The following is an 11,953-nucleotide window of genomic DNA, read 5'->3' on the forward strand; positions in this document are numbered from 1 at the left end:
AGATGAACCATTAAAGATTGATCATGAGAGCTACATGTATATAATAAGTTGACACATGCTGTTGCTTGGCATTCAACCTGATATAACCCACCACTGTTTCAGTATGTGCTTCAAGGATGAGTTCCTTTTTCATGAACTGTTTACATTATTTTGTCTACTGCATGTCCAGTTTTTCCACATGTAACATTTAACAGACAGGAAATTCTATGTAGAAATAGAAAAGTGCACACACTCATGTAGACACACAAAGAGACATGCACAGACACACACATCACGACTGTCCGTATGGCCCCATCTTGTTAATTACTTTCCATTAGAGATGAATCAACCTGCCGCAGCGTGATTGGTCTGACTACCACCAAACCAAACTGTCATCTGGCTTGGCGATGAATCAGGCAGAGTTGAGCGCTGGGGCAAACTCTTTTACTTTGGTCCGACCGCGAGCGCCTCATTACGACTGAATGACCCCGGTGACTCCAAATGTCAAACTGTCCCCCTCACCCCCGCTCATCGACTCTCACCCTAATATTTCCCAGAAGTCCACAAATCCTGTATTTTCCCTTTTCTTTACAAACTCCGGAAAAAAAAAACAGCCTTCCGTCTAAGTTCATGAGAATGATGCTAATGAGTGTTTCAAGTATCCTAATGACCTTGCAGATTAACTGAGCGCTCATTGAGGTACCTCTATCTGTATGGTCTTTTTTTTGTCCGGCCAAGTGCTACGGAGGCCCTTGCCAAAGCGTAGTCAGCAGCCCGTGAAGGCGTCTCCCCTCCATTCTCACACTAAAAGGGCATTTTCCCCCTGAATTCTGAATCGGCGTGCACGTCGGATTTTTTTGTCTTACTGGAGGAAAACCTTTTCAGGGGTCTGCGGAGTCCAGTTGAACTGTTGGTACTTCATTGGAAAGAATGGGGGCTTATTACGTGTTCAGCCGCATGACTGCGCTTTTCAAATCCACGCCAACTAAAAAAGCCTTGCCCGCTTCAACCCTCGTAACTGTTGTCATCAGTCTTTGTTTTTATTGGCCTAATTGAAGAGACTGACAAGAAGCCCATGGAAAAGAACCAGCGAACAGCTTATAATGAAGGCAGAGGTGTTTTGTTTTTGTGGATTACTGTGTAGAAGGAATGAACAGAGGATTATGTGAAAATGAATGTCGATGACAAGCTTGATCAGGACCTCAGATTTAAAAATTGGTGAAGGCATATTTTTGCTCTTTGAGATTTTTGTACCAAACTGCATCTAGCAAGTGCAGCTACAGTCAGTCCTATGCATTTAAATGCTGAAAACTGTGAACTGAGTGACCTCTGAGGCACAACTCACATCTGATGTTAGTGCTGTGTGTATGTAAATTCAAATTCCACGAACACACACAAAAAACACATCTGTGCTCACACATACATATGAATGTAAAAGCAAACAGAGCACCAGAGGCTGCCACTTCTCCTTCCCGTGCCTGATGAGGCCTAATCTTATCTCGTCTCTGCATGACGACAGTGTTGCTATTCTAACCCAAACCAAGTCTGTCATTAAAAGTCACTGAAGCTTAGTCGTCTCCCCCCTTGTGTTTATCTCTTTCCCCCTGTGAGAGGTCGAAGGTGAAGCAGCGCTCAAAGGGGAGCTAGGCCTCTCCTCAGCGACCCCCTCCCCAGGCTTGTCTTTGGTGTTTTTATAAGAAAGTAATGATGACGGACAGTCATGCACGATGGGCTGCGGCGTGCAGAGGTGGAAGTCACGCAAGGTGCTGCGTTTTGTCCCAGGCAGAGCGTCTATCTAGCGAAGCAGGAACGTTTGAAGAAACAGAAAGTAGGGAGCCGTGATGAACGGTAATTAGCCCAGCAGAGAGCTCAGGGGCAACACTTTCACTGTAGGATGGAGGACTATATTATAGATTATACAGCCTGTCTGTCTTGCAACATGCAGTAAAACAAAGCCTTGTTCTCAGTTCAAAACTTTTAAAGAAATGATAAAAAATACTTTGAGAAGCAATTTAGCAATTTAGTCTTGTACTTCTTCTTCTTGTACTTAAAGCAGCAGAGGCTGAGATCCCCAAACTAAGGCCTTGAGTTCACCTAAGCGCAGCATTTTACAGCTCTCAACATCCAAAAAAATGTGGACTGTTCAATGCCTCATCATGCTGCGGGTCTTTGTAGTATAGTGTAAATATGCAGTGCTCCTTTGTAAACAATTGACCCTTCCTATGTCTTCCCTTTTTGCTCTGTGCTCCGGCAACAGTTGAACAAGGTTGGTATCTCAGTCAACTTTCTCCTTTTCCTGTGTTGGTACTTAAATATGCAATGTGCTAGGCTTGTCTATGTTGAAAAGCAACCCAAATTTTAAAGATGGTTTGAAGTTGTTGCTTGGAAACCTTGTAAAAGCAGTACATATTCACATCTTAATTGAGCTAATGTTAGCAAAAAGCTAGCTAACTCATTAGCTAATTTATTTCAATTGCTAGCTAGCTAGTTAGGTATCTCATCTCACATTACATAGCTAGTTAGCTGACACTGCTTACATTAGCTAACTTAACATGTGACTATATATCACTTTTACAGGAAGAGTTGACCAAGGTACCAAGTTTGCTCAACTATTATTGTAGCAAACAGCAAAAAGGGGCGGGACTTAGGAAGTGTCTATTCATAGAATGGTCTCAGGAAGAAGAGCTTTGGAGGACACAGCCTTTTAGTCTCTTGTATGGTTCAAGCCCCAAAACCACTGGATACTACATTTCCTGCAATACTGCTTCCCTCTTTCAGTTCTTTAAAAATCCACACGTCACAATTAGTAGCATGGACTTTCTGTTACAAGTATTTCTAAGTCGAATCAAAGATGACCCTAATGACATCATTAGGGGTTATTTTTCTCTTCTGTTTTCACCGGCTGAATAATATTCCTTGTGACATGTTAACTGTATAAAATCAGTTCACCTTCAAGTACAACTATAAACGACACTAAAATTGGAGTTGGGGCACTTTTAGTAGAAACGCTTCAATGAATGAAACAGTGCAAAAATCAAAGGGCATAAATGCCCTGGTTGTTCAGGAGCTCTCAGTCTTTGTATCACATTACAAATTGTTGTCTTATGTTTGTGTCTTCATGGCTGGAAAAGCCCAAACAAATCCAGCATCAGTCCTCTGAAGCATTAAACTGTGACTTATTTTGCCAGTCATGTGAAAACAAAGGGTGTATAAAATACCCAGCCACAACAGTGGGATGATCTGAGTGTTGCAGGCAGTGTGTTTGTTTACACAGAGACACTCGTATGGATTGTTGTTCCTGTTTTAAATTTTTTAGTGTTGGACGCTGCATCTCAGGGACCGTGTTTTAAGAGGAAGGTCATAATGAATGTAATCAGTAATCAGATGGTCGACTGTATTATAGTCTGAGCCGTTTTCTCCAGTCTACCGGTCTTGGTTCCATTCTTACCTCCAGAGATGTTCTTCAGCTGGTCTTACATGTTCCGTGTTTCATCTGACTGTGTGCTCACTCTCACCTGAGGTTCCTTTGTGAGGGTCCTTCTACTAGACATCCTCCGATCACAACAAAAAACGGGCAGAGCGAATCATCTTCGTCCTGGATTTTTTGGAGCTATGATGAAGATGCAAGAAATCATCACCTGCTAATTGCTGTTATCTCACCTTGGATGGATTTCTGTGGTTCTCTGCTGTTCTGCTGAAACACTTTGGATTGAATGAAGCACCGACATACTGGAACACTCTGGACAAACATCTGCTGGAAGTAAGACTGGATTTGACAGATGATAAGTGCTTGATTATAGTTACATGAACATTTTTTTATATTGCACATTATGATAATTTGAATTAGGAAGGCAATCACAGGAAAATGTATTTGATGAAGTGAAGCTTTTTAAAGGACCCTTTAGCTCTATAACTACAAATTCTATATACTTTACTTACTTTTACTGACCATTTTCAAATGCATGCTGTATTATTTTGGATTTAGCTGCAGTCAGAACACCTAACGTCCCTTGCTAGCTCAACAACTTCCACCAGAAGAATCAAAATGGAATGGTATTTTTGATTCTTGATTTTGGAATGAACTGTCCTTTTAAGAACTGGCAAAAGATTTTCATTTTGTACAGAAATGAATCCCTGAAATGGTAGAAAAAGTTTGCTACCATTCAAAGAAAATGTGATGTGTGGGTAATGGCAAAAAAATGTGCAAAACCTTTGATATGGAACTTTAACAGTCAGAATCCTTTTTTTTTTCTTACAGATGATGCAGTAATTAAAAAAACAGATGATGCAGTAATTAAAAAAACAGCTCATATGAAATGTGGTTGTGTGCAGTTCATTAAGTCATTGTGTGCATCATGAGTCTTGCAGGAGGAAGCCACATGAGATCCCTGCCCTGTAGTCCCTGAGAGTCTATTCAGACTCTGAACTGTATGTTCTTGGCTTATTGTTTCACATGGGGATTGGCATTTCCTCCGCGCCAGTATTGTTGCTGATACAGCACAGTCCATCAGATAGTCATATGGAAACAGACTGGGTCAATTTCCGATTTCATTTCTTTGCTGTTTATTCAGTAATGTCTCAGAATGACAGGATGGATTACAATTTAATTAATTATTATAAATATTGTAAACATTTGTCAGTGTGACTGAAATAGCTGTTTGTTCAATTTAATATCTTAAGCTTATTGAACATGTTTTCTCATATTCAGTTATTTAATTGCTAATTTTAGTTTCTAAGTTTTATTTGGCTAGTTGTTGTTTTTTTCATTTAGAAACATTACAAAATTATCTCAACTTCAAATTCAGTCAACTTAAAATCTTAAGGCTGCCCAGACTAACTTTTTTTTAAGTTAAAACAAATATTTTATTTTTTTTTAAAGAGTGGAAAGGATGAACAGGCTCAAACAAAAACAGAAATGTTCAGAGTTTAAACAGTTAATATTTTCACTGAAAGCAAAATTGATGTCATAACATTTATATTTTCTAATTATAAATATAACTGCTCTAGTATTAAATATCTCAGCTGTTGTCCCTCATTCTTAAATTTAAATGTGGTACATCTCATCTCTCTATTTAAACTCGTAAATTTTCATAATCTTTCTTATTCTATAATAGCTTATAAATGATTGCTAATTGAGAAGAGTGAACATCCTTTGTGCTAAAAAAAGAAGACCCAGACTGTGCAATATGTTGGTATATCCTACGGTGGAAACAAGCTACTTCCTCTCCACCCACATCCCCCCCAAACGCTAAAAACCCCTCACAGAAATAAAAAATGGTCCCAGTGGGTCTGATTCTATTGAGAGAAGGAAGGGTGGAGGAATACAGACAGAGCACAGAGCAAAACATACCTCACCATCATCTGAAAAAAACCAAACACACACAGACACACACACACACACGCACACGCACACTTTTATTTGCTTAATTTGAGCAGACGTGCTTAAATTTAGTTCATTCAAAAATTGTGGCTTTAAATCCATTATTATATACCTCTACTTTACCTTTAAGTAACTATATTAAATCAAACTCAAAGTAACCAGTGGTAGGAAACCCAAACAGTGAAAATACTCTGCTACAAGTAGAAGTCCTGCACGCAAAACTTTACTCAAGTAAAAGTATGTATTATCAGTAAACTGACTTAAATCATTAAAAATAAAACTACCTTATATACTGTTGGATAGTTTACAGCAATGTATCATGTTAGTAGTGTTGACGTCCACTGCAAACTATGTATCTCTAAGAAGTCAGCTTTTTACACTGTCCAAAAACAGCCTGTTTTCAGCTTTGTGACAATGTATTCAAGAAGGGTCTTTAAAATAAACAAATAAATAGTTAGATAGGGGATTTTTTTTCAAACCATAAAGGAACATTTGATCCTTTAGTTTATCAGAAACATACACGTTTTGGGGCTAAAACGAATACCAATAAGAAACAGTAAATAATAAAACACTGAGTCGGTTCAATAAGACGTACAGTGATGACGATTGTGCAGGGTGAGTGGTCAGATTTGCAGAAAGGTTGCAGTAACTGGACAAAATCGCAAAGATGTGCAGAATTCACAGGGACTGGTTGAATCTGCATCAATTTTTGCTATCACAACTTCCTGGAGGGACTATTTAGTGGAGCAGAAGTATGTTTTGAATGCCTTAAATCTACAGTTGAGTAAATGTATTAATTACAGTCCACCACTGAGAGTAACTTCACATTCAGTTTTAAGAACTGTTATGATTTAGCAACAAGCAGCTTCCCTCTAGGAATCCTTAAGTGTCTTTCAGTTGTTCAGGTGTCAGGATAAGATTTGTATCACTGTCTGAGGGTGTGTGCTGTGTGATCAGGCTGCAGTCCAACAGACCAGTGTGATGCAACTGCGTCTATAAAGTTCTTCTTATTCTTATCACATTAAGAGAGGAACAAATGTAAACAGATGCCTGTTTCATTTGGATGACACAATAATGAACAGTAAAATATAATCACTAGCAATAAAACAAAAAGTACAAGGTGCAGCTTTTAAACTTGTTAAACGTGTGCTTGGTGGGTTGGCACATTAGGGCAGCTGTCATGGCTAAGCAAATATAAATGAACAATTATTTATTATCAACAACAATGACTGAAGTTCGTTTGTCCGTTCTCTCTGTGGTAAAAATCTGGCGACTCATTATCTGACAAGTATTAGTTCTTTAAAATTTAATTTTATTTCCCATATTTGCACTAAAGCAGAGTTCTAACTAAGACTCCAGGCCACAGATGGCTGTGGGAGTTCACATCATAAAAGAATAGTGGTGATTTGGCCCCTATATGACAAAAGGACCCCCGCTAAATAAATAAGCCATAAAGCGCCCTGATGATCCCCTGTTGTGTTGGGGGGAAACGGCCTCTCTCTCTCTCTCACACACACACACACACACACACACACACACACACACACACACACAAGAATGGCTCAAAACTGACTGTGAGACACTGGCAATGGATCTCTCAAGCATGACGTTCTCATCATGTTGCCACAACATTGTCAGAATGTCACAGCTCCTCAACATGTTGCAGATAAAGGTGACGCCGGGGGTCCGGCCACACTTGGACAATCAATCTGAAAAGCGGCAAAAGGATTTTTTGGCCATGGGGGAGTGAGCACTGAACCGTTTTGTCAACTGTAGTGGTGTGGTGCAACAACGGTCAGTCGCCTCACTAAGTCTTTCTAAATGTTGAGGTTCCTTTAATTTGAAATGAAGAAGAAAAATGTAATAACTTAAACTTTAAAGCTGCCCTTTTAAATATCTTTTTATGTTAGAATCTGATTAAATGATTGCATGTAGAGTTAAAATGGTCACCCCGATGACAAACTCACAAACATTTCAGAAGTTCCCCTCAACCCTACTGAAAAAATGCTATGTGCATACAGGTTCCAAGTATCATAAACTTTTGCTTTTGTTTGCCTCAGAGCTTATTTTCTATACTAATCAGAAATCTAATTGAAAAAACCCCAATGTCTACGTGAGCGTACTTTGCATTTGAGTACAAGCTAAAATCAGTATTTTCAGGATTTACGACACAATTTCTGTGAATCCTTTCCTCTCAAATGTCATGTTTGCATGTTGAGCTAATTCAATAAAATGCGTGTGTGATGGTCATTGTGGTCCGGATGAACCTACGACACAAATGTTGACAGGTTTAATTGAGGCCAAACATATGTAGGTGCCTGTCCTCAGCCAGTGTTTGGGTGTGACTAACGGTCAGTGCCACAAAGACAGACATGCTCTATTAACTCAGACTGAACTCTAATTAGATCCTAGCGTTGGTTGGTCTCCACTTGGTCCCTCCCTCTCGTCTGGATTGACAGATACAGATACATCATACACTGAGAACTTCCACCTCTTCTATATCCGCTAAAACCTTCTAACAGGATTGGCAACCTTACATTTAGAGTATGAACGTCACAAACCACAGTCCATCTTTTCGGAGTCATCTGCAGGTCTCCCATGCTGCCGCACTACGTATCCACTCCTAGTTTTAACGCTGTGGTTGCCAAGGCACCAACAAGGTGTACTTAACAAAGCACTGGCAGGATCATGGGGGATTGTTTTGTTTCTCTGTCTTAAGATTGAAAAAAAGAAGTGCTGTCATGGCTTTGGTACTCTGGCAGAGAGGTGAGAGGCTGGCCTGTCACTCTGGATTACTTCTGTCTCAGCAGGGCTTTGATGTGCACTGACAGCCTCAGATAACTTTTACAAGCTGGAGGAACATATGCTTCCTCTCTGTGTTTGGATTGGCTCCCATGGACAGGACAGACTCTACTGGCAAATGCACAAGCATTGCAACTTTTCCAGGAGGGAAAACCAGCTATTGTGACTTAAGCTTATTGTCTGTGTGAGCTATACACGTTTTAGTTTGAGAGATGTACGTTCGAGGAGAACAACACTGTCATTTTCTTTTTATTCCTTTTATTGTCCATTTTGGAGAAGCTAGCCAATACAACTGTATTAGCTAAGCAAAGTAATAACAGTCTAGTTGTAGAATGAAGCGCAGTGTTGCTAACTTGAATGCAAATGTGCTGTATCATGGCAGCTGCTGCATTCAAATGGAACTTGTGAATTTCTAACTATGTCACAGGAGATGTGAACAGAACATCATGAACTCAGAGCTAACAGAAAATGTACAGTTCACAATGTCGTGAACATGACATGAGGGGAGAGTTCAAATGGGCTCATCTCAAAACCACAGAATATACAACCCCATTTGAACACACCATCTAACTGCTGTAAAAAACCTTAGTTAGCTTAGGGAGAAATTTGGCTTTAAATTTAAAACTCAAGGTGGATTATGCAATCAAGCACAGGTTCTGAAATGTACACAAAATATAAAAGTAAAAAGTGGCCCTCTGTAGGACATTTCTACAGTCTCTTTATGGGCAAAACCAACTGAACCTGACTCTCTTGTCTGTTTCATCTTGTTACATCTTTTAGAAATTGTCTCTTCTATGTGTTATTGTCCCGTCCATTTAGGTTGAAATCAGTCTTGATGTTTGACTTATTTTGCAATAATGCAAAAATAAAAATAACGAGTAATTCCCCACAAATGCATTAGAACTAATGAGTAATGGGCCTATTTTAAAAATGTAATGTGTAGAAAGATATTTATAGATATGTGTGTTAAAATGTAGGTAGTAAAAGTAAAAACTTGTCAAAAAAGAGATACTTCAGTAAAGTGCAGATAGCTGAAAACTCTACTGAAGTACAACAAAGTAGTGTTTGTTATTTCGTTACTTCCCACCTCTGTCAGTTTGTTTAGGCTCATGATGCATGTACTGTACATTCAGGTGGATTTATGAATGGTATGTGAGAAAAGTTTTTTTTTTTCCCATTCATAAAAGTCTCTGTGTTCTGCCCTGTGTGTCTGAGTGTCTTTTTTTTTGCATCAACATTCTTTGTAGTTTACATTCCTGTTTGTAACCAGGTAATGGAGAGAGAGAGTGTGTGTGTGTGTGTGTGTGTGTGTGTGTGTGTGTGTGTGTGTGCGCGTGCGTGCATGTGTGTGTGTGCGTGCGTGTGTGTGTGTGTGTGTCAGGCTGAATGGAACACACCAAACTGGATGGACAAGGTTGTAGCGGCAGAAGCACGCGATGCTCTGCAATTTTCTGACTCTTGCAGGCATACATGTATGCACGCAAACACACCTGCTGGGAGATTTGCTCTGCAGCCTCAAACACATTCAAAGCCCTCGGAAATTTGCACTGCAAGTCTGTCTATTTTTATAGCTCAACAAATAAAATATATTTAAGTTGCATTGAAATCTTTTGTCAGTACTACTGTATGAGCTTTCTCATCGTTCACAGACTGTGCATGATTTATGAATAGCAGGACTTGGCCTTGGCTGCTCAGTAGATGGGAGCAGATGGGGGTGTTCAGAGGTAAGATGAGCTGTCGACGAGTTATTGTTACAGCGCAACCATCACGTGTGGTGGCTCTGCCCTGACAACTCTCTGTTGCACCATCTTCTCACGAAAATTTAGAGCGAGGGAGGGGAGGATTTCCAGCGCAGTGCAATATCTAATGAAGAATCTCTCAGAAGTAGCTATTAGAGTCTGTTACATCAGATAAGTGGTGAGCTTGCATGGATATCAAGATTTTGCTGAAAGCCTTAGAGGAGCTCAACTCAGTGGGACAGAGCTGGATGGCGTGTTTGTGGCACACTCAGGAGGGTAATAATAAAGCAGGAAAATGAGACGAACGCTTACAGGGAGCATGTTTCACTGAGTCAAGGTGGCATCACATATCAAAGTGAATGTACAGTAGACAATGTGTTTGACATGTCACACTGCTTTTGGAATCACTCACTTTAAAAGACTCGCAGGACGCTGACAGTACGTCTAGAATTGGGCAGTTATGTCACTTACAGGTAGCACCACCAGCTACTTGATGATGTGTTCAATTTCAACATCAAATCTGACATTTTTAAACATTTTTAAACACTAAAACAGTGTCAGAGGAGCGTTGGCTGGTTAAACCATTTTTTTTACAATTAGGACATCATACCTTGTGTCTGTTAAATAGCAGCTCCAACACAAATCAGCCTTAAAGCTCATTTATGGTCTGTGTAAGATAAGGATACAGACAGAGTCTTTTGTCCGTACTCTGTGTTCATTTCACCGGTATTTGTGCACATTTTCAGAAAGCTTACGGATACGGAAGAAACAGTGCAGTACCGCCAGCAGTTGTGGGGAGTGTAGCCAATGGTTCAAGCAAGACACAGCCACAGGACAAAGAAGTTTTAAAAATGTGAAAGTATTGAAAATGACGTTTGTTGTCAGTTAGTTTATTATTATTATTAGCATATAATGGGCATACAGACCACCACCATCTGTCATGGACTCCGCTTTTGCCTCTTTTCCAAGAGGTACATTATTGCAGCCTCCTCCGGCATCACCATGTTTGTTGTCAGAAATTCTGGACTCTACTTCTTCTTGTTTGGGGTAACTTTTGACTCTGAGCAGCACCATCTAGTGGATATATTACTCAAAATCCATGCTACTTATCTATCTAGATTATTAGATATCGACTGTAGAGATGTTGGCCCTCTCTTAAACATAATGGAACTAAAAATACATTTGAAAAACTCAAAAGCAATTTATTTTCATTTTAAAGAAGTAGCACATTAAACTGCTCGCAAAAAAGGTCTGTGGATTATCTTGAGACAATTTCTTCTTCTTCTTTTTCTTTCATTCATTTCAGTCATTTCATAAATGAATCAAACAATCAGTTAATCACGAAAATAATAAATAATCATAGCCGTAGATTTTGGCAAGATGGAGGGGGCAGGTCCCTGTCAATATTTAGAACACTTTTATTTTGAAAAACTGCTTGCCTGAGAGCTGCATTATATTGCATTAATTCTGGATTGTCACCTGGCACCTGAATTTTGTCCCCAATGCCCACTATAAATTTATGCATAAAATGATGCCTAAAAAGTCACCAGAAAAATAAGTATTTGACACTATATATGTGTCACCTCCAGTGTTGAAACAAAACCTTGATGAAAATAACCATACATTGCAGCCGTAGTGCAGATTTGTTCATTACAAACTGGTACGCTGGGCTGTCATGCAAGCCATGAACCATCATCTGAAAAAAAAGAAAGAAAGAAAGACAAAAAAACGTCTTTGATTTTGCTTGATTTTGCAATTTCTGGTAGCTTAAGTTCAAAAGATGATGCCCTGATGAAGACAGTTCCCCGCTGTCTATTTTTCACAGGAAAAATATCTGTTGACTTGCAGAGAGCCTGCTGGGTTTGCGTCACTGTTAGCCATAATCCAGCCTCACGTCGTTTCCAAATGCAAAGATTTGTGCTGCTTCATTGAGAGCCACCATGTAAGTGTAATCCCTTTGATCGAGGCCTTTTCAGTGATACTCGAGCAGGCCTCCTCCTACAGACCAACTGAAATAAGTATTCGGTAATTACCGGACTGCTGATTGTGGCAT

This window comes from Lutjanus erythropterus, chromosome 14 (assembly GCF_056507025.1).
Source record: "Lutjanus erythropterus isolate fLutEry1 chromosome 14, fLutEry1.hap2, whole genome shotgun sequence".
Classification (NCBI taxonomy): domain Eukaryota; kingdom Metazoa; phylum Chordata; class Actinopteri; order Lutjaniformes; family Lutjanidae; genus Lutjanus; species Lutjanus erythropterus.